This window comes from Zalophus californianus, chromosome 10 (assembly GCF_009762305.2).
Source record: "Zalophus californianus isolate mZalCal1 chromosome 10, mZalCal1.pri.v2, whole genome shotgun sequence".
In the NCBI taxonomy this organism is placed as follows: Eukaryota; Metazoa; Chordata; class Mammalia; order Carnivora; family Otariidae; genus Zalophus; species Zalophus californianus.
This window is the reverse complement of record NC_045604.1, coordinates 33,260,514-33,281,649: the sequence shown is the minus strand read 5'-3', so window position 1 is coordinate 33,281,649 and position 21,136 is coordinate 33,260,514. Positions and strand designations below refer to the sequence as shown.

General features: G+C 41.0%; 1 protein-coding gene and 1 non-coding gene across 1 annotated transcript; both read right to left on the bottom strand.

Moving 5' to 3' along the window:
* Positions 1–21,136, bottom strand: part of IL19 (interleukin 19) — an 89,516-nt gene that overhangs the window by 18,883 nt on the left and 49,497 nt on the right.
* LOC113933754 lies at positions 5,354–5,458 on the bottom strand. Its single transcript, XR_003523458.1, has one exon. It is a non-coding gene; the product is annotated as a U6 spliceosomal RNA (small nuclear RNA).

The window sequence follows — 21,136 nt, the reverse complement described above, 5'->3', positions numbered from 1 at the left end:
CCCCCCACTATCATTCTCTTTCTCTCAAAAAAAAATTTTTTAAAAAGAAAAAAATTAATCCTTGATTTGCTAGGGAAAATTTGTGGAGACTACAGAAAAAAGGAAGGAAAGAAAAGTGGTTACTCACAGGCATTCTCTCCAGGAATAACCCTGCTGTCTTTTTTTTTTCAACTTGGATCATCAAGAGAAAAATGTTTAGAAGGTGCACACCGTGACCCATATCCCTATGCCCCAACCCCCACAAGGGCCCTAACCTGAGCCCACTTTAGTCACTTTTACATTCATTCAACAAACATATCACCCTGTGATGTGCCAGGCACTGAGTTAGGTTCTGAGAATACAGAGGCAGACAACACGAACAGCGCTGGTCCCCCACAGACCTCTCAGTGGTAGAAGAGACAGGTCATTAGCCAGTCACGGCCACCACATCGCCCTTACCACCCAAGAGCTGACCTCTGTGCTAAGCACTTTTTTTTTTAAGATTTACTTATTTATTTATTTGAGAGAGAGAGAGAGAGAGAGAGAGAGAGAGCACGCATTGGGGGAGGGGCAGAGGGAGAGACGCTCAAACAGACTCCCTGCTGAGCGAGGAGCCACACTTGGAGCTCAATCCCACAACTCTGAGATTATGACCTAAGCCAAAACCAAGAGTCCAACACTTAAACAACTGAGCCACCCACGCACCCTTGTGCTAAACACTTTTAAGTATCATTATATTTGCTCTTTATAACCCTGTGAGGAGGTACTATTTTCAACCACATCACACAGATTGAGGGAACTTAGGTAAGAAGAGCTTGAATATTTGGACAAGGGCCATAGCATTAGTGAGGGAGAAGCTGGGGTCTGGACCCACAGAGTCTGACTCTGGAGTGGGGTGAGGATTAAGACAGTGCTGCCCTGGGAGACCCTGTGTGGTCAGAGAAGAGCTCCTGAGGAAGTGAGGTTTACCTGGAAACACAAGACAGAAGTACCGAATTCCATTCTTTCTTTCAGATCATCCACCAGACTCCAGCATCCCCCCTCAGGAGTCCCACCCTATCTTTGCCCCTAGCGTGGTTCTTCAAGACCCTACATCTGCCATTTCCACATCCCTTCTATCCTGGGGCAGTTCCCCATCAACCCTTCTCAAACTCCCTCAGCACTCAAGCTTCTTACCCAGGACCCTGCCCTGTCTCGTTCTCTCAGGGGCATCTTGGGAATTCCCCTTCTCCCCTCACCCCCAAAATTTTCAAGCTTAGCCCAGAACTCTGGTTTTCCCAGCACCAAATATTAATCACAGTTCAGGCCAAAACTGCCATGCTCAGGTTTCCCCAAATTCCTGGGAGGGTGGGGCAGGGACGTGATGAGGAAGAATCTGGGACTTTTTAACTCCTGGCCACCCCAGAAAGGCAGGGCAGGAATCAGGCCTGAGGAAACTTGAAGAACCTGGCATCTCCTCCAAATTAAGGTGCACACCAAGCCTTCTCCCTAAGTGTAATTGGCTTTCATTCCAGAGGGTCTGCTTTCCCTCCAGCCCAAATGACTCCGGGTTCAAAGGGCAAAGGGAAGGTGGATGCTGATCCCAGGGTGGCAGATACCAGAGAAGTCTGTCACTGCTCATGTCTGCCTTTCCTTAGCTCTGCCAGGCCTGGGAAAGCTCAGAAACACCTGGCAGGTGGCAAGCTTGCATCCACCTGCTGCAGTGGAAGCCAGTAGGACAGAGAGAAGCTGATGGCACTGGAGCAGGAACTGAGCTTTTGCCAAGAGAAAGACACACCCAGACTGTTAACCTTGAATACTTCCTCTTCCAGAGGATTCCTCTTTCGGGAATTCTAACCTCAGGGAACTCCCAGAGCCTGAGGAGGAGGAGGAGGAGCATGTGGGAAGGTACTGAAGTCACTCAAGGTCTCCTTCTAGGGGAAAGCCTAATGGCGGAGCAGAAAGAACTTTTGACAAGGTCAGCTCTTCCTCTGAAAGCTGCAGAAGTCATCAGAGTCGTGGCAGCAAACACTTACACAGTGCTTACTGTGTGTGAGGCGCTTCTCAGAAGAATGCTTGATAGACTTGAACTCATTTAATCTTGGGTCCAGGAGAACGTGCTCCACTGAGGCCTTTTACAGGTGCTGGGTCCTGCTGCTAATCTGGTATTTGGATAGCATTTTAATTTACAAAATCTGTTTTATCATCGCATCATTCATTGATTCAGCATACTGAGCATCTATGATATCCCACTGAGAACACAAGCTTCTTCTCTGAAAGCATGAAGAGTCTAGTGGGAAAGACAGGGAAATAAAAAGCACAATCCATTATAGAGGGATAAGTGCCTTAAGGGAGGGAAACACATGCTGTGGGAATATCGTGGAGAGTTACTTAATGTGAACTGAAGTGTGTGGGGGTGGGGGTTCTCAAAGGAGGCTTCCAGGTGTCAGGGACTCCTTGACTGAGTCTTCAAGGAAAAGGAAGAAAAGCCATGCTAGACAGAGGCCTGGAGATGCCTGAGAATGGCAAGTCTGGGAAACACATGTTGGCGGACATGGGCAGAGTTTGGAAGTGAGGGGGAGAGGGGGGGCAGGAAAGCATGAGGCAAGACCATGAGATCCTCAGAGTTTACACTTCATGAGCTGTGTCAGGGGAGACTCGCTGTGCCCATCCCCAGTTGTCCTTCAAGCCACCCCAGCTAATGCCGTATAGAGTAACAGCAAAATGCTCTTGCCAAGCCATGCCCAAAATTGCAGATTCACGAGGAAGTAAATGATTATTGTTGTTTAACCACTGTTTTGAGATAGTCTGGTTTTTTGGACAACGGATACTTAAAACAATCACTTCAGAGTTGGGGCATCAGAGGAGGAAGAGGAAACCTATGTGGGAAATGGCAAACATCAATACTAGGGGCTGATACCTTTTTTTTTTTTGAAGATTTATTTATCTGGGGCGCCTGGGTGGCTCAGTCGGTTAAGCGTCTGCCTTCGGCTCAGGTCATGATCCCAGGGTCCAGGGATTGAGTCCCGCATCAGGCTCCCTGCTCAGCAGAAAGCCTGCTTCTCCCTCTCCCACTCCCCCTGCTTGTGTTCCCTCTCTTGCTGTGTCTCTCTCTGTCAAGTAAATAAGTAAAATCTTTTAAAAAAAGATTTTATTTATTTAGTTTAGAGAGAGAGTGCACATGTGAGCAGGGTGAGGAGCAGAGGGAGAGAGAGAGAGAGGATCTCAAGCAGACTCCCAACTGAGCAGTGAGCTCGATACGGGGCTCGATCTCATGACCTCGAGAGGTGACCTGAGCCAAAATCAAGAGAGGGACGTTTAACCCACTGAGCGACCCGTATGGCCCATATAACCCATGGGCCCTAACCCATGAAGTATTAGGGCCCATATCTTGATCCTCCCAGGTACCATGTTTGGTTAGAAGCATATATTGTTTGAATGACATCTGCAAGCTAATCATATCAGCTAATTAATATTAGTATATGATTCTAGATGATGCTAAAGGGGCGTTAGGCTTGAACGACAGGGATATCCTCAGAATCTTGATATAAGAACAGGGACAGGGCAGGATGTTGGTACTTCAAAGAGTATAGACTGGTAAACTGAGGTCAGCCTAAAGGGGGATTTCTAATAGCTGGCCACAGTCTTCTACCTGGTCCCTTGACCTATTGATTTTTATCAATCACTTGGATAAAGTTTAGAAAGCCATGTTTATCAAAGTTGCTAAGGACATGGACCTTGGGAAGTTAGTGGGCATATGGAATGACAGAATGAGGATCGTAAAATATTTTGACAATCTGGAGTGATAAGTTTAATCCAACAAGATAAAATTTAGGAGGGATAAATGTAAGACTTTGTGGTTGGATCTAAAAAGAAAATCTTCACAGGTATAGAATGAAAAAGATGTGGTCTAGCCACAGGATATATGAGAATAACCTAAGAGTTCAGTCTTCAGGTTTAGATAGATGTACACTTACATTTCAGCCACACTGCTTAGTAACCATGAGCTTTGGGAAATTATTTTCACCTCTCTGAGCTTTAGTCTTTCCTTGTAAGAACTGGAGGTAATTCATCTAAAGGGTAGTTTCTGGCACAAAGTAACTTCTCACTAAATGGCCAGCAAAAGATCTCAGTTATTTGTAAAGGTACTGATGAGACTGTGACAATCCCCAGTTCTCGACAGAATCTAGGAAAGAGGGGCGCCTGGGTGGCTCAGTTGTTAAGTGTCTGCCTTCAGCTCAGGTCATGATCCCAGGGTCCTGAGATCAAGCCCCATATTGGGCTCCCTGCTCAGCGGGGAGCCTCCTTCACCCTCTCCTGCTTCCCCGCTTGTGCTCTCTCTCTCTGCCAAATAAATAAATAAATAAATAACTATCTTTAAAAAAAAGGATCTAGGAAAGACCTGTCCAAGATAACTTTCTCTGATGGAAGAAATATTCTATAATCCATGCTGTCCAATATGATGGCCACTAGCCATATATGGCTACTAAGCACCTTAATGTGCCTATTGCAATGAGAAATGGAATTTTTACTTGTAATTATAATCAATTTAAATTTGACTGGCCACATGTGGCCAGTGGTTACCATATTGGACAGCCCTGGTCTAGATAATGTTAAGAAATGCTAACCTCTAAACCTAACTAGGATCTGGAAGGGACCATTTTCACTTGATTTCTTTGTCAACTTCTGAATTGATTGACTTTTTAAATTATAACTGAAGTGTACAACTTGGTAAGCTTTGCCATATGTATACACCCATGAAATCATCACCTCAGTCAAGATTGTGAACATATCCAGCACCCGCAACAGTTTTCTCCTGCTCCATCATAATCCTTCTCTCCTGCCCCTCTCACTCATGACCCCACTCCCCCCACTGCCCAGGCAACCACTAACCTGCTTTCTGACAGTATGAATTAGTTCGGGTTTCCCAATATATTATATAAATAGCATCACATAGTATATAATCTTTTTTTTTTTGTCTGGCTTCTTTAACTCAATATAAGTCATCCACGAGATTCATTCATGGTGTTACACGTATGAAAAGTTCATTTCTTGTTATGGCTGAGCAGTATCCACTGTGGTTATACCACAATTTCTTTAGTCACTCACCTTCTAATGGACATTTGGGCTGTTTCCAATTTCAAACTATTGCAAATAAAGCTGCTGTGAACATTTGTGTAAAGTTTTTGTATGGACATAGACTTTCTTTTCTCTTGGGTAAATGACGTATGGTGAACTGGTTGGATCATGTTGTAGATATCAGTTTAGTTTTTAAAGAATTTTTGGGGAAGTATCTGTTCAAATCTTATGCTGTTTTTAAATTGAATTGTTTGTTTCTGTTCTTTTTTTTTTTTTTAATGTGAATCCTTTATTGTCCTGTAAGGTCATGGCATAAAACAAGATGGGATGCTTTACGAATTTGCATGTCATCCTTGCACAAGGGCCATGCTAATCTTCTTTGCATCATTCCAATTTTAGTGTAGATTCTGCTGAAGTGAGTGCAAGTTGTTTCTTAATATCAAGTTTAATACAGAGTTTATATTTGCTGGATACAAGTCTTTTATTAGATATATGGTTTGCAAATATCTTCTTCCATTCTGTGACTGGTCTTTACATCCTCTTATTAACAGTGGCTTCTGAGAAGCAGAAGTTTTTAATTTTGGCAAAAATCCTATTTATCAACTTGTTCTTTTAATGGATGTGCTCTTGTCATTGTACCTATGGAATCTGCTTAAGCCAAAATCACCAAGACTTTCTCCCATGTTTTCTTCTAGAAGTTTTATAACTTTAAGTTGTATACTCAAATCTATGATCCATTTTTCTGTGTGATGTGCAGTAAGGATCAAAATTTATTTTTTAAAAATATGGACATCTAATTGTTGCAGCACCATTTACTGAAAAGACTATCCTTTCTTCACTAAATGCCTTTACATCTTTGTCAAAAATCAGTTATCCACATGTGTGCAGGCCTATTTCTAGACTCCCTATTATTTTTCCCTGACTTATTTATCTTTCCACACTGTCTTGATGACTATAGCTTTGTGATATGTCTTGAAATCAGAACACATTAGCCCTCCAAATTTATTCTTCTTTTTCAAAGCTCTTTTGGTTCTTCTCAGTTCTTTGAGTTTCTACATAAGTTTTAAAGATTTTTTTTTTTTTATTTGAGAGAGAATGAGAGATAGAGAGCACGAGAGGGAAGAGGGTCAGAGGGAGAAGCAGACTCCCTGCTGAGCAGGGAGCCCGATGTGGGACTCGATCCCGGGACTCCAGGATCATGACCTGAGCCGAAGGCAGTCGCTTAACCAACTGAGCCACCCAGGAGCCCTCTACATAAGTTTTAGAATAAGCTTGTCAATTTTTACAAAAAGTGTCTATTGGAATTTTTATTAATATTTATTGAATCTATAGGTCAATTTGGGGAAAATTGCTATATTGACAACACCGAGTCTTCTGAAGCACAAACAAGGTGCATCTCTCCATTTACTTGGGTCTTCTTTAATCTCTCAGCAATGTTTCCTAATTTTCACTGCACAGTTTTTCATATCCTTTATCAAAATTAAACTTACAGGGCCACCTGGGTTGCTCAGTTGGTTAAGCGACTGCCTTCGGCTCAGGTCATGATCCTGGAGTCCCATGATCAAGTCCCACATTGGACCCCCTGCTCGGTGGGGAGTCTGCTTCTCCCTCTGACCCTCCCCCCTCTCATGCTCTCTCTCTCTCAAATAAATAAATAAAATCCTTAAAAATAAATAAATAAATAAAATTTTAAAAGGTTAAACATATATTTCACATTTTTTATGCTATTGTAAATTGTAATTTTCAGCTTCAATTTCTGATTCTTCATTGCTGATATATAGAAACACAAATGATTTTTGTACATTTAGAAATGCAATTGTTTGTATATTAATCTTGTATTCTGTAGTGTTGCTTGACTCACTTACTAGTTCCAGGAGCCTTTTTGTAGATTCTATAAAATTGCCTATGTAGGAGGCAGAGCAAGATGGCGGAGGAGTAGGAGACCTGGATTTCGTCTGGTCTCAGGAGTTCAGCTGAATAGGGATCAAACCATTCTGAACACCTATGAACTCAACAGGAGATCGAAGAAGAGAGTAGCAACAACTCTCTGAACAGAGAAGCGACCACTTACTGGAAGGTAGGATGTGCGGAGAAGTGAATCCGAGGCGATATTCGGTAGGAGAGACGGCGGGGGAGGGGGCCTCTGTCGGCCGCTTCTGGCAAGTGATAGAGCCGCAGAGCACAATATCGGAACTTTAGAAGTTGGCTCCGCTGAGGGATGTCGCTCCAGTCGCTAAGCGGGACGTGGAAACCTTGCGGGACAGTGTGGTCTCAGGACCCTCGGGGTCACAGAAAGACCGGGGGTGCCTGAGTGCAGCAGAGCTCCCAGGGATTGGAGCGGGGAAGCCGGCTGCAGAGATGGAGCCGAGGCGTGGGCTCTCAGCTCGGGGTGGCCATAAACTGTGATCCGCGGCCCAGTTGGGCCACTGCTCCTCCAGCAGGGACCCAACAAGCAGCAGAGCTGGGGAGACTCCCCTTCCTCCCCTGTGAGGAGCGGCGCAGGAGCGCACTGCAGGGATCTGCTGGGTTTGGAGACTCCACACGGGGTTGGGTGCCAGAGATAGAAACGCTGGGTCACAGGCCGGGTGAGCACGGAGTGCGGAGGGAGACCGGGGAGACAGGAGTGATTGACTGCTTTTCTCTGGGGGCTCACTGAGGAGCGGGGCTCCGAGTTCTCGGCTCCTCCTGGCGGAGATTGGGAGGCCACCGTTTTCACTCTCATCCTCCAAAGCTGTACCAAGAGCTTGCAGGGAACAAAAGCTCGCGAGAGCAAACCCGAGCAGCTTGCTTAGCCCGGACTCACAAGGGCGGGGCAATTCTGCCTCGGGCAAAGACATTTGGGAACCATAGCAACAGGCCCCTCCCCCAGAGGATCAGCACGAACAGCCAGCAAGCCAAGACCAAGTTTACCGATCAAGGAGAACGGGAGAACTCCAGCACTAGGGGAATACTCACATAGAATTCATGGCTTTTTTACGATGATTCATTAGTTTTTCAAAGTTAATTTTTTTAACTGGTTATTTTTTTTGGAATTTTTCTTTTTCCCTTTTTCAACCAACATCTTATCAATCCCTTTTTTAAAAAAAAATTTTCTTTTTCATTTTTAGAGTCATATTCTATCCCTTCATAGTAGCTACCCTTATTTTTGGCATATATATATAAGTTGTTCTCTCTTTAAAATTTTGAGATACAGTTTCTTCTAACAGATCAAAATATACCCTAAATCTCTAGTATATGGCTTTGTTCTAGTCTCCGGCCTGATCACATTCTCTCCTTTTTTTTTTTTTTTAAATCTTCTTATTTCTTTTTTCAAACAACTTCTTATCAATTCCTTTTATGAAATCTTTTATAATTTTCATCTTTACAGTCATCTCTCATCCCTTCATTGTATCAACCCTTATTTTGTACATATATAAGTCTTTCTTTCTTTACAATTTTAGGAGGCACTATCTTCTAACAGACCAAAATACACCCAAAATCTAGTGTGTGGCACTGATCTATGCACCAGCCTGATCATATTTGATCAAATTCTGTTTTTCTTTTTTGTTTTGTTCTGTTTTTGTTTGTTTTTATCTTTTTCTTTTTCTTTTTTTTTTTAATCTTTCCTTTTTCTTTCTTTCCCTTTCTTTTCCCCTGGTTTCAGGTCTTTTCTGATTTGTTTAGAGTATATTTTCTGGGGACGTTGTTAACCTGTTAGCATTTTGTTCTCTCATTCATCTATTCTCCTCTGGACAAAATGACAAGATGAAAGAAATCACCTCAGCAAAAAGAACAAGAGGTAGTACCGTCTGCCAGGGACCTACTCAATACGGACATTAGTACGATGTCGGACCTAGAGTTCAGAATCATGATTTTAAAGATACTAGCTGGGCTTGAAAAAAGCATGGAAGTTATTAGAGACACCCTTCCTGGAGAAATAAAAGAACAAAAATCTAACCAAATCAAAATCAAAAAGGCTATTAATGAGGTGCAATCAAAAATGGGGGCACTAGCTGCTAGGATAAATGAGGCAGAAGAGAGAATCGGTGATGTAGAAGACCAAATGATGGAAAATAAAGAAGCTGAGAAAAAGAGAGATAAAAAACTACTGGATCACGAGGGCAGAATTCGAGAGATAAGCAATACGATAAGATGAAACAACATTAGAATAATTGGGATCCCAGAAGAAGAAGAAAGAGAGAGAGGGGCAGAGGCCTATTGGAGCAAATTATAGCAGAGAACTTCCCTAATGTGAGGAAGGAAACAGGCATCAAAATCCAGGAGGCACAGAGAACCCCTCTCAAAATCAATAAAAATAGGTCAACACCCCGACATCTAATAGTAAAACTTACGAGTCTCAGAGACAAAGAGAAAATCTTGAAAGCAGCTCAGGAGAAGAGATATGTAACCTATAAAGGTAGAAACATTAGATTGGCAACAGACCTATCCACAGAGACCTGGCAGGCCAGAAAGGACTGGCATGATATCTTCAGAGCACTAAACGAGAAAACTATGCAGCCAAGAATACTATATCCAGCTAGGCTGTCATTGAAAATTGAAGGAGAGATAAAAAGCTTCCAGGAGAAACAAAAACTAAAGGAATTTGCAAACATGAAACCAGCCCTCCAAGAAATATTGAAAGGGGTCCTCTAAGCAAAGAGAGAGCCTAAAAGCAGGATAGAGCAGAAAGGAACACAGACAATATACAGTCACAGTCACCTTACAGGCAATACAATGGCACTAAATTCATATCTTTCAGTCACCTTACAGGCAATACAATGGCACTAAATTCATATCTTTCAATAGTTACTCTGAATGTAAATGGGCTAAATGCCCCAATCAAAAGACACAGGCTATCAGATTGGATTAAAAAAACAAGACCCATCGATATGCAGTCTGCAAGAGACTCATTTTAGACCCAAAGACAGCCCCACATTGAAAGTGAAGGAGTGGAAAACCATTTACCATGCTAATGGACACCAAAAGAAAGCTGGGGTGGCAATCCTTATATCAGACAAATTAGATTTTAAACCAAAGACTGTAATAAGAGATGAGGAAGGACACTATATCCTACTTAAAGGGTCTATCCACCAAGAAGATCTAACAATTGTAAATATCTATGCCCCTAACATGAGAGCAACCAATTATATAAGGCAATTAATAACAAAACCAAAGAAACACATTGACAACAATACAATAATAGTGGGGGACTTTAACACTCCCCTGACTGAAATGGACAGATCATCTAAGCAAAAGATCAACAAGGAAATAAAGACTTTAAATGACACACTGGACCAAATGGACTTCACAGACATATTCAGAACATTCCATCCCAAAGCAACGGAATACACATTCTTCTCTAGTGCCTATGGAACATTCTCCAGAATAGATCACATCCTAGGTCACAAATCAGGTCTCAACCACTACCAAAAGATTGGGATTATTCCCTGCATATTTTCAGACCAAAATGCTTTGAAACTAGAACTTAATCACAAGAGGAAAGTCGGAAAGAACTCAAATACATGGAGGCTAAAGAACATCCTACTAAAGAATGAATGGGTCAATGAGGAAATTAAAAAAGAATTAAAAAAATTCATGGAAACCAATGAAAATGAAAACACAACTGTTCAAAATCTTTGGGATGCAGCAAAGGCAATCCTGAGAGGAAAGTCTATAGCAATACAAGCCTTTCTCAAGAAACAAGACAGGTCTCAAATACACAACCTAACCCTACACCAAAGGAGCTAGAGAAAAAACAGCAGATAAAGCCTAAACCCAGCAGGAGAAGATAAATAATAAAGATCAGTGCAGAAATCAATGAAATAGAAACCAAAAGAACAGTAGAACAGATCAACAAAACTAGGAGCTGGTTCTTTGAAAGAATTAACAAGATTGATAAACCCCTGGCCAGACTTATCAAAAAGAAAAGAGAAATGACCCAAATCAATAAAATCGTGAATGAAAGAGGAGAGATCACAATCAACACCAAAGACATACAAACAATTATAAGAACATATTATGAGCAACTCTATGCCAGAAAATTAGATAACCTGGAAGAAATGGATGCATTCCTAGAGATGTATCAACTACCAAAATTGAACCAGGAAGAAATAGAAAACCTAAACAGGCCTATAACCACTAAGGAAATTGAAGCAGTCATCAAAAATCTCCCAACAAACAAAAGCCCAGGGCCAGATGGCTTCCCAGGGGAATTCTACCAAACATTTAAAGAAGAATTAATACCTATTCTCCTGAAACTGTTCCAAAAAATAGAAATGGAAGGAAAATTTCCAAACTCATTTTATGAGGCCAGCATTACCTTGATCCCAAAATCAGACAAAGACCCCATCAAAAAGGAGAATTACAGACCAATATCCTTGATGAACATGGATGCAAAATTCTCACCAAAATACTAGTCAATAGGATCCAACAGTACATTAAAAGGATTATTCCCCATGACCAAGTAGGATTTATCCCTGGGCTGCAAGGTTGGTTCAACATCCACAAATCAATCAATGTGGTACACTACATTAACAAAAGAAAGAACAAGAATCATATGATCCTCTCAATAGAAGCAGAAAAAGCATTTGACAAAGTACAGCATCCTTTCTTGATCAAAACTCTTCAGAGTATAGGGATAGAGGGTACATACCTCAATATCATCAAAGCCATCTATGAAAAACCTACAGCAAATATCATTCTCAATGGGGAAAAGCTGAGAGCTTTCCCCCTACGGTCAGGAATGCAGCAGGGATGTCCACTATCACCACTGCTATTCAACATAGTATTAGAAGTCCTAGCCACAGCCATCAGACAACAAAAAGAAATCAAAGGCATCCAAATCGGCAAAGGGGAGGTCAAACTCTCACTCTTTGCAGAGGATATGATACTTTATGTGGAAAACCCAAAAGACTCCACCCCAAAACTGCTAGAACTCGTACAGGAATTCAGTCAAGTAGCAGGATATAAAATCAATGCACAGAAATCAGTGGCATTCCTATACACCAACAACAAGACAGAAGAGAGACAAATCAAGGAGTCGATCCCATTTACAATTGCACCCAAAACCGTAAGATACCTAGGAATAAATTTAACCAAAGAGGCAAAGGATCTGTACTCAGAAAACTATAAAATACTCATGAAAGAAATTGAGGAAGACACAAAGAAATGGAAAAATGTTCCATGCTCATGGATTGGAAGAACAAACATTGGGAAGATGTCTATGCTACCTAGAGCAATCTACACATTCAATGCAATCCCCATCAAAATACCAACAGCTTTTTTCAAAGAAATGGAACAAATAATCCTAAAATTTGTATGGAACCAGAAGAGACCCCGAATAGCCAGAGGAATGTTGAAAAAGAAAAGCAAAGCTGGCGGCATCAGAATTCCGGACTTCCAGCTCTATTACAAAGCTGTCATCATCAAGACAGTATGGTACTGGCACAAAAACAGACACATAGATCAGTGGAACAGAATCGAGGGCCCAGAAATGGACCCTCAACTCTATGGTCAACTCATCTTTGACAAAGCAGGAAAGAATGTCCAATGGGAAAAAGACAGTCTCTTCAACAAATGGCGTTGGGAAAATTGGACAGCCACATGCAGAAGAATGAAACTGGACCATTTCCTTACACCACACACAAAAATAGACTCCAAATGGTTGAAAGACCTAAACGTGAGACAGGAGTCCATCCAAATCCTAAAGGAGAACACAGGCAGCAACCTCTTCGACCTCAGCCGCAGCAACTTCTTCCTAGAAACATTGCCAAAGGCAAGGGAAGCAAGGGCAAAAATGAACTATTGGGATTTCCTCAAGATAAAAAGCTTTTGCATAGCAAAAGAAACAGTCCACAAAACCAAAAGACAACCGACAGAATGGGAGAAAATATTTGCAAATGACATATCAGATAAAGGGCTAGTATCCAAAATCTATAAAGAGCTTATCAAACTTAACACCCAAAGAACAAATAATCCAATCAAGAAATGGGCAGAAGACATGAACAGACATTTTTCCAAAGAAGACATCCAAATGGCCAACAGACACATGAAAAAGTGCTCAACATCGCTCAGCATCAGGGAAATCCAAATCAAAACCTCAATGAGATACCACCTCACACCAGTCAGAATGGCTAAAATTAACAAGTCAGGAAACGACAGATGTTGGCGGGGATCTGGAGAAAGGGGAACCCTCCTACACTGTTGGTGGCAATGCAAGCTGGTGCAGTCCCTCTGGAAAACAGTATGGAGGTTCCTCAAAAAGTTCAAAATAAAGCTACCATATGATCCAGCAATTGTACTACTGGGTATTTACTACAAAGATACAAATGTAGGGATCCGACGGGGTACGTGCACCCCGATGTTTATAGCAACAATGTCCACAATAGCCAAACTGTGGAAAGAGCCAAGATGTCCACTGACAGATGAATGGATAAAGAAGAAGTGGTATATATACACAATGGAATATTATGCAGCCATCAAAAGGAATGTGATCTTGCCATTTGCAAAGACATGGATGGAATTGGAAGGTATTATGCTGAGTGAAATAAGTCAATCAGAGAAAGACATGTATCATATGACCTCACTGATATGAGGAATTCTTAATCTCAGGAAACAAACTGAGGGTTGCTGGAATAGTGGGGGTGTGGGAGGGATGGGGTGGCTGGGTGATAGACATTGGGGAGGGTATGTGCTATGGTGAGTGCTGTGAATTGTGCAAGACTGTGGAATCACAGATCTGTACCTCTGAGACAAATAATGCAATATATGTTAAGAAAAAAAAGAAGAAGAAGAAGATAGCAGGTGGGGAAGAATGAAGGGGAGTAAATCGGAGGGGGAGACGAACCATGAGAGACGATGGACTCTGAAAAACAAACTGAGGGTTCTAGAGGGGAGGGGGGTGGGTGGATGGGTTAGCCTGGTGATAGGTATTAAAGAGGGTACGTTCTGCGTGGAGCACTGGGTGTTATGCACAAACAATGAATCATGGAACACTACATCAAAAACTAATGATGTAATGTATGGTGATTAACATAACAATAAAAAATTTTAAAAAACAGAATTGCCTATGTAGACTATGAATAAAGATAGTTTTACTTCTCCCTTTCCAATCTGGATGACTTTTATTTTATTTATTTTTTAATTTTTATTGTTATGTTAATCACCATACATTACACCATTAGTTTTTGATGTAGTGTTTCATGATTCATTGTTTGTGCATAAAACCCAGTGCTCCACGCAGAACGTGCCCTCCTTAATACCCATCACCAGGCTAACCCATCCTCCTACCCCCCTCCCCTCTAGAACCCTCAGTTTGTTTTTCAGAGTCCATCGTCTCTCATGGTTCGTCTCCCCCTCCTATTCCCCCCCTTCATTCTTCCCCTCCTGCTATCTTCTTCTTCTTTTTTTTTTCTGAACATATATTGCATTATTTGTTTCAGAGGTACAGACCTGTGATTCCACAGTCTTGCACAATTCACAGCACTCACCATAGCACATACCCTCCCCAATGTCTATCACCTGGCCACCCCATCCCTCCCACCCACCCCCTACCACTCCAGCAACCCTCAGTTTGTTTCCTGAGATTAAGAATTCCTCATATCAGTGAGGTCATATGATACATGTCTTTCTCTGATTGACTTATTTCACTCAGCATAATACCCTCCAGCTCCATCCATGTCGTTGCAAATGGCAAGATCTCATTCCTTTTGATGGCTGCATAATATTCCATTGTGTGTGTGTGTGTGTGTGTGTGTGTGTGTGTGTGTGTGTGTGTGTATCACATCTTCTTTATCCGTTCACCTGTCGATGGACATCTTGGCTCTTTCCACAGTTTGGCTATTGTGGACATTGCTGCTATAAACATCGGGGTCCATGTACCCCTTCGGATCCCTACATTTGTATCTTTGTGGTAAATACCCAGTAATGCAATTGCTGGATCATATGGTAGCTCTATTTTGAACTTTTTGAGGAACCTCCATACTGTTTTCCAGAGTGGTTGCACCAGCTTGCATTCCCACCGACAGTGTAAGAGGGTTTCCCTTTCTCCACTGGATGCCTTTTATTTTATTTATGTTTTTGCCTTATTGCAGTGGCTAGAATCTCAAATACAATGATAAATACAGGTGGTATTAATGAATATCCTTCTATTGTTTTTGACACTAGGGAGAAAGTATTCAGTCTTTTTTCATTAAGTATGATGTTCGCTATAGTTTTTTCATAGATGCCCGTAGCAGATTGAGGAAATTCTTTTCTAATATAGGCATTTAGCGCTATAAATTTCACCCTAAGTGTTGCTTTAGTAGTATTCTGCAAAGTCTGACATGTGGTGTTTCTATATTCATTCAGTTCAAAATACTTTCTAATTTCTCGTTTGATTTATTCTTTGATCCAAGGGTTTTTCTTTAGAGAAGTACATTATTTAGTTCCCAAATATTTAGGGATTCTTCAGATATCTTTTTCCTATTGAGTTCTAATTTAATTCCATTGTGGTCAGAAAACACATTTGGGTGTGTATGTGTGTGTATGTTTGTGTGTAATCTTCAACTTGCTTTTGACTAGTGTTAGCATGGTATATCTGTAGGCATTTTCTGCATTTTTTTTTTACATGTAACCTATTTGTGTATTTTAAGTATGTTCCCTGTGGACAGCATATACTTGGATCTCGTGTTTTGTTGTTTTTTATTTTTTTAATCCAAGCTGATGAGTTCTGCTTTTTAACTGGGGTGATTTACATTTCATGTGATTACTGATGGTTAGGCTAAGTCTATCTTCCAGCTATTTATTTTTTATTTGTACCATCTGTTTGTTAATGCTTTTCCCCTCTTTTCTGCCTTCTTCTTATTTCATTGAGTTTATTACTTTTATTCCATTGTATCCTCTTTGTTGCCTTACATGTAACTCTTTGTTTTGTTCTGTTGCATTAATGGTTGCCCTAATGTTTAGTATACATCTTTGAGTCATTACAGTCTTCCTTCAAATCTGGTATTTGGTATCAGATACCACTTCCTTCAAATCTGGTATCTAGTATCAGATACCACTTCATGTAAAGTATAGAACTGTATAATAGCATATTTCCATTTCTCCCCTCCAAGTCCTTATGCTATTATTGCCATATTTTTCTTGCACTTATGTTATGAACTCCAAAATACATTATTGCTATTTTTATGGCAATAGATTTTATTTATTTATTTATTTGAGAGAGAGAGATGAGCAGAGGGAGGGACAGAGGCAGAGGCAGAAGCAGACTCCCTGCTGAGCAGGGAGCCAGACACAGGGCTTGATCCTAGGACCCCAGGATCATGACCTGAGCTGAAGGCAGACACTTAACTGACTGAGCCACCCAGGCTCCCCACATTTTTGTTATTTTTAAATAGTTAGTGTTTAAAGAGATTCTTTTTTTTAAAGATTTTATTTATTTATTTGAGAGAGAGAGAATGAGAGATAGAGAGCACGAGAGGGAAGAGGGTCAGAGGGAGAAGCAGACTCCCTGCTGTGCAGGGAGCCCGATGTGGGACTCGATCCCAGGACTCCAGCATCATGACCTGAGCCGAAGGCAGTCGCTTAACCAACTGAGCCACCCAGGTGCCCTAAAGAGATTCTTAAAAGAAATAATCTGATACATTTATTTATGTAGTACCATTTCCAGTGCTCTTTGTTTCTTTGTATACATTCAGATTTTCACCTGGTATCATTTTTCTCCTGCCTAAAGGACTTTAACAGTTCTTGTAATGCAGGTCTTCTGCCAATGAATTCTTTCAACTTTTGTATGTCTGAAAACCTTCATTTTTGAGAGATATTTTCAGTGACTATAGAATTCTAGATTGACACATTTTTTTTCTTTTAGTACTTTAGAGATAATGCTCCACTGTCTTCTTACTTGCATTCTTTCCTATCTGTTATCATCTTTATCCTTGTTCCTCTGTACCTAACATGTTTTTTGTCACCTGGCTGCTTCTAAGATAATATTTGATTATGATTTGCCTGGTGTCATTTTCTTGCTAAGACTATGTGTTCCATAGGATTATGCTATTCCAATTTTGTGGTCTAATCTCCCAAATCATGTTGATAATCAGGTAGGACTGACCTAACCAAGAAAGCCACGTATATAACAATAAAAAAGGGGATATACTTCAACTCAGGATTTCAAAAGGACTTGTGTGACTGAACTACCCAGCAGAAAGAGAACTATATGCACTTTACCAGTTAACTTGGCCAGGTAAGCATTCTCAATAGTCAAATTTTGATTGCTTCTTCTACTATTTTCTCTGTGGCAGTTTTAAAACATACCTCTGCCCGAGATTCTTTGACATTCTTCCCACTGAGAAGTGAGATCTGTATCTCCTGTCCTTGAACCTGGGTTCTGTGACCACTTGACTAGTGGATTACAGCAGAAACAACACTGCAAATTTCTGGGCTGAGAGTTGAAGACCCTGTCAGTTTCTTTTTCTTTCTGAGGATGCTTGTTTTTGATCCCAGCCACTCTGCCATAAGTAACCCCAAACTGCCTGGACAGGGGCCCACATGGAGAGAATGCTCACAACCCATCACCTTGGCTGAGGTCCCAGAGAGTCAGCACCAGCCATATGAGTAACACATTTCAAAAGTTGATCTGCCAGCCTCAGTCTAGCTGTTATAGCTAGTATGGTGTGGAACAGAAATGATCTGTCTGCAGTGAGCCCTGCCCAAACTGCAGATTTGTGAGCAAAATTAATGCTTGTTGTTTTAAACTTCTATGTTCTTACATGATTTGTTACATACGGATAGATAAACAGAATGTCCTCCCTAAAGAACTGGATTCCTAAACCTGTGTGTCTCAGACAAGTAGCTTCTGCTCTGATCTACTGTGGTTTCCTCTTTTCCAACTTCTAATCTTTTATCTGACCCAAGGTGTTTCTGCTCTATTTTCCTTCTGTACCAGGATAATCCTGTCCTTCTAGAGGACTTACACTGCTATTTGTAGAAAGCACTTGTTCTTCAAGTTTGTATGTGTTCAAAGTGTATTCTAATTACAGCTTTATTAACTGGTTTCTTATGAAGCTCTGATTCCCTGTGTTACACTCTGTGTGTTAATCATTGTCTCTTGCTAGTCTTCTAACCTACACACTCTGCTTTGGCATCTATTTTCTCTTCCTAAGCAGTGTTCTATTTCCTGGCTGCAATCTCTACCCACGTTAGCTTTTAAAAATTAAAATTTAGTATAGGAGTCTTTACTAAAATCTTCTACCACTGAATCAGTTAGGGTTCACTCACAAAATCAAAACCACACCAGTTATTTGAATACAGAGAGTTTAATATATGTTAATACATGCAAAGATCCTAACTAGATACCTGTATGAGTCAGGTCTCTCCAGAGAAACAGAATCCAAACCTCTTAATATGCATAAATAGATTTATTTCAAGGAACTGACTTACACAGCTGTGGGGGCCAGCAGATCTGAATTCTGTAGAGCAGATCAGCAGGCTGGAAATTCTACAGCAAGAGCTAATGTTACAGTCTTGAAGCAGGATGTCTTCTTCCTCCAGGAAACCTGGTTTTGTTCCTACAGTCTTTCACCTGAGTGGATAAGGACCACCCCCACTATTGAAGGTAATCTCCTTTGTCTAAAATGAACTGATTATGGATGTTTACCACATCTACAACATATCCTGACAACAACAACTGGGTTAGTGTACATATAATAATAACTGGGTACTATAGACTAGTCCAGTTGACACATAAAACTAATCATCACAGTAACAAAAGGTTAAAAGAGAATTATAAAATATAGTGGAAGTTGCAACTACTGAGATCTGAGGAAGCAAAACGAAGATTGAAGTTATTAAAACTTAGAGACTTAGTAGACCATGAGGAACTGAAACTCAGACCTCTGAGTAGGAGGTATTGCTCAGCCAGTGTTAGTTGTCTGAGTTCAGAAGAGGGGACTTAGGAGACTGCGCAAAGACCCAGATCTTTGCGGAAAGGCACTGGCTAGCTGTTGTTGGTGTCTCCAAGGAGACATAATGAAGCTGATTCTGCAGGTGTTAGAGAAACTGCAAACTGGATTCAGCTGCTGCTACAACACGAAAGCGCTTATGCTATGATGAAGTTTTGCTGGGGTAATACTCACAGGAACGGCAAGCAGACAAAAAACCCTCAGGAAAATATACAGCAAGGAGCAAACCCCTTGTTCCTCCTCCAGCCTCACAGTCTCCATCTAGTGACCCAAATGGCAGAGCCATTTGGAAAAGCAAAATTGTGGCTTTCAGAATCCTGGTTCTAGGATTCTTGGTGCTCAAGATCACCAAGGCTGCCAGCATCAAGAAGTAATCCCAGAAGTTCTGGGACTAGATGCCTGCCCACTCCCCCAGACAAAATAAAGTTATTTTCCCATTTAAAAAAAAAATGGTAAGTTTGAAACTGAGAGGCATTAAGGTAACTGATACAGTCCATTCCTTTGGCTATTCAGCATCCATAACACTACTCTACAAATTATGAACTTTGCTATTATCACAAAAACCTTTGTTTTCTCCCCCAAATGCAACTTTTCTGCATAGAAACAAAGACAGTGTTGTCTTCCCAAACTCAGATCTGCAGAGTCTCAACTATCATTGTAACCATCCCTGAGCAGCATTGGTTATTTCTCAAATTCAATTTCATCTGAACATATGTTTCCAAAAAAAACAAATTATAAAGTTAACTTCCAATAAAACTTGCAAAAATAATAAGGATAAGAAGGAAAGAGAATAACAAAAGAATTAATATATACAATTATATATCTACACACATATGCATAATAAGCAAGTAACTGGTCATGAGGCCATAATTGATGTTTACAACTTCCTTCTTTCACTACCCATTTCATATTTCCTTTGTCTTCATACAGCATCTCCGATGGTTGGGTTTTTTTTTTATGGTGGGGTAATTCATCTTGCCTAAAGGGACTGAATCATCATTGGATATGCTTTTGCAGGGGTGGGTGGAAAAATTGTCATCTTCTATTTACTTCTACTATCAGCATGAAAATTCAGTCCAGAGAACACACAGGTTCCAAATATAGTCCCCCATCCCCAGTGAGTTGCTAATAAATATCAATCACCCCAGCCAATAGAATAACTCTCTTCTTTGCCTGTTGGTTTAGTAGCCTGAGGAACACAAAATGATCAGGTGGCAGTCTCATCTTTCAAATCAATGCAATATTGGTGTATGCTCTGGAAGAAGCATTCATTTTTTGGGAATCAAGACTCCAAATGAGCAGAGCTCAAAGTCACAGGGATCAGAAGCAAAACATCTGTGGGCAGGCTATGAGTTTTAGTAATGAGAAGAGCTAGTCCACTTCTACCTCTGATTCCCAGGCCCATGTAGACAGGGTATGGGAAATATATATATAATCCCAAGTATAATCTACATCTTTTGAGGAAGAACTGTCCTTTCAATATATAATCTCTCAACTGGTACCATACCTTCAGTAATCCATTAAATCTTTCTACTAGGCCTGCGGCTTCTGGGTGGTGGGGTATATGGCTATACCAGTTAATTGCATGGGCATGAATCCATTGCTGCACTTTTTTTGAAATGACTGTCTTGATCAGAAGCAATGTTGTTTGCAGTATGCCATATTTTGTAATCACAGACGATGCTGGCAGAAGATTCTTGGGCAGAAAAGCAGGTATGTACTCGGAGGGAAAAAATGTTGCTCTTCTCCACGGTAGAAGGGAACAATTGAATCAACCTGCCCCTGAGGGCTGGCTGGGCCCATTAGGGAATGGTGCCATATCAGGGCCTTTGTATAGTTCGCAAGTTAGGCATTCAGCAGCATTGCTGGCCAGAAAAACCCTGATTAAGGCAAGTCTCTGTTGTTGAGTCCACACATAACCCCATCTTTATCATTATGGCTATGTCATATATAGGTCCATTAAGCAAGTACTGGAATAGCTGGGGAAAGTTGTTAATTGAAGTCCACAAGATTGGTCATTTCATCCCCCTCCAATCAAGAGACTCCTAGTCTATAAGTGACTTGGTCGAGAAATTAGATGAGAAGTCACTCAAGCCAATTTTTTGGCCACCAGACTTTTTATTACAGGTCATTCTAGTAGTCTATCATTTTTTTTTCATTCCTAGGTACACCATGATCAATTGCCC